General features: G+C 38.3%; 1 long non-coding RNA gene across 1 annotated transcript; it reads left to right on the top strand.

Moving 5' to 3' along the window:
* The first annotated feature begins 1695 nt into the window (after window positions 1–1695).
* LOC122937789 lies at window positions 1696–2597 on the top strand. Its single transcript, XR_006389920.1, has 5 exons — window positions 1696–1737; window positions 1820–1947; window positions 2031–2158; window positions 2242–2369; window positions 2466–2597. It is a non-coding gene; the product is annotated as an uncharacterized LOC122937789 (long non-coding RNA).
* Window positions 2598–3010: the final 413 nt, after the last annotated feature.

Below are 3010 nucleotides of genomic sequence, written 5' to 3'. Positions count from 1 at the left end.
GGGGCAGGGTTATGATGGTGCTGCCACCATGAGTGGAGTATACTCGGGTGTTCAAACTCGCATTCAAAAGAAAGAAAGAAATGCCTTGTACATTCACTGTGCAGCCCACAACCTTAATTTAGTTCTACAAGATGCCGTGAGCCACGTACCTGAGGTGTCAAGATTTTTTGAGGTGATACAGAGTTTGTATGTTTTTTTTGGAGAAAGTATCACCCGATGGTCTGTTCTTCAGTCACTAACCACTGAATCCTCTGTGACCCTAAAAAGACTGTGCCCAACACGATGGTCATCCCGTTATGACTCGCTGCTTGCCCTACGCTTTCGGTTTGTTGATGTCCTTAAAGCACTGTCTAAATTAATATTGACTTCGACCAAAAGTAAAGAGAGGGAAGAGGCCAGGGTCCTTAGGAATAAAATTGAATCTTTTGAGTTTGTCTTCCTACTTGTTCTACAGAGTAAAGTTCTGGAGCATATAAATGCAATATCAAAGGTTCTGCAGTCAGAACATATGGATCTGTGCAATGCAGCCCATTTAATTCATAATGCCATTGAAGCTCTTAGCAGCTACAGGAAGCAATTTGAAGATGCTAAAACAACAGCTATCAAACTTGCTGAGAAGTGGGGAATTCCTGCAATGTTTGTAATTAAAAGAGTGCCCAAAGTAAAGCGCCATAGTGGGGAGCTATGTTTGGACGAAAGACTGCAAGACCCAGAGAAGAGATTTAAAACTACAATTTTTTATGCTACTTTAGATGTAATAACATCCCAGTTATCAAGCAGATTTGGTAGCATGAACACTGTAGTTGAAAGATTTCGGATCATTCAGCCACGTGTGCTGGCGACTGAATCAGAGGATAACTTGTTTCAAGCTGCACTGCAATTTCAGCATTATTACCAAGATGACATATCTTCCGATTTCGCAGGGCAATTGGTTAGTTTTCGGAGCGCACTGCAAAATGAGATCTCTGAGCTCCACACAGTTAAAGATTTGGCACACCTGCTTATAATTGACAATGCTGCTTTGTCATCTACCCTACCGGATGTATGTACAGCTTTAATACTTTTCCTCACATTACCAGTGACGGTGGCATCTGCAGAAAGATCATTTTCCAAATTATCTCTGATTAAAAATTACTTGAGAAACAGCATGTCACAACAACGGCTTTCTGGCCTTGCCCTTCTAAGCATTGAGAATGAAAGAGCAAGAAAACTGGACATTCCAGCTATTGTTGACAAATTTGCTGAGTCTAAAGCGAGACGGCGCAACTTCTAGTAATATGTATTTTGCGTAAGTGAGCAGTTTGTTGGGTACAGGGAGTTATATTATCAAAGTTCATACTAACCCAGTTCAATTTATTCAACTTTGGTTGTACTAAACAGTTAACTAGTTTGGTTCTATTTTAGCTGCCTTCTTTTTGGTAACAATGATGCAGATTAATAAACAATTCTGATGTTGTTACACTCTAAAACACAACGACCGCCTTTGAACTATTTGAATACAGCACTGGTTTCTGCACAACAAAAGCTTAATATCAAAAAGAAGGCAGATGTTACCAACATCAAAAATACTTAACATAATTACTAAATGCTACCATCTCCTTTCCTACAGTGAGAACAAATTGGTTCCTTTCTACTTGATGCCTCCTCGTTGGACCTGGCTGGTTAATTTTGATGTTTCATTTGGATTTCTGTTTTGGTTGAGAAGCACAACTCGTGCTTATTCACAATCAAATTTTGGTAAGTAAAAAATTTATATAATTTTATATTTAACATATCTAATTATGCAACTTAATAAATGCTACCATCTCCTTTCCTACAGTGAGAACAAATTGGTTCCTTTCTACTTGATGCCTCCTCGTTGGACCTGGCTGGTTAATTTTGATGTTTCATTTGGATTTCTGTTCTGGTTAAGAAGCATGACTCGTTCCTTTTCACATTCAAATTTTGGTAAGTAAAAAAATGTATATAATTTTATATTTAACATATCTAATTATGTCACTTAATAAATGCTACCATCTCCTTTCTTACAGTGAGAACAAATTGGTTCCTTTCTACTTGATGCCTCCTCGTTGGACCTGGCTGGTTAATTTTGATGTTTTATTTGGATTTCTGTTCTGGTTAAGAAGCATGACTCGTTCCTTTTCACATTCAAATTTTGGTAAGTAAAAAAATGTATATAATTTTATATTTAACATATCTAATTATGTCACTTAATAAATGCTACCATCTCCTTTCTTACAGTGAGAACAAATTGGTTCCTTTCTACTTGATGCCTCCTCGTTGGACCTGGCTGGTTAATTTTGATGTTTTATTTGGATTTCTGTTCTTGTTAAGAAGCACAACTCGTACTTATTCACAATCAAATTTCAGTAAGTAAAAAAAATGTATTATATTTGAAATTCTTATCTAATTAGGCACCAAACTGACAGCCAATATTCTGTGATTATTATATTTTTTAATTGTAGGTGATTTACCAAGATATGGGTCAAGAAGCTTTATGCCTTATGTGGAGAATCTTTGTTCTGGAACGCTTTTAACATTTTTTTCTATATTTTATATGGTAACATTAAAAAAAAAAAATTAAAACCCCTATCTCCTTCTATTTAATATTCAACTACAACACTTTCAAACCGGGAGGGGGTGGAGTCTTGGCGGGGGTGGAGTCTTGGCGGGGGTGGAGTCTTGGCGGGGGTGGAGTCTTGGCGGGGGTGGAGTCTTGGCGGGGGGGCCCCAATTTAAAGTTTGCCCTGGGGCCCATAGAACTCTAGTTACGCCACTGGTTACTGCTGTGCCTGTATTAGTGTAATACGGTACCTAAATAGATAGCCAGATAGTGTTAGGTGCCTGTAAAAAAAGGCCTGAATTTGAATACGATACATTGGGCCAAATATTTTTTTTCTTATTGTGGTGAACAGTAACAATGAGGAAAACATCTAGTAAGGGACGCGGACGTGGACATGGTCGTGATGGTGTTAGTGGACCCTCTGGTGCTGGGAGAGGACGTGGCCGT

This window comes from Bufo gargarizans, chromosome 5, assembly GCF_014858855.1.
Source record: "Bufo gargarizans isolate SCDJY-AF-19 chromosome 5, ASM1485885v1, whole genome shotgun sequence".
Classification (NCBI taxonomy): Eukaryota; Metazoa; Chordata; class Amphibia; order Anura; family Bufonidae; genus Bufo; species Bufo gargarizans.
Note: the sequence above shows the minus strand (reverse complement) of the source record. Positions and strands in the feature narration are given on the sequence as shown.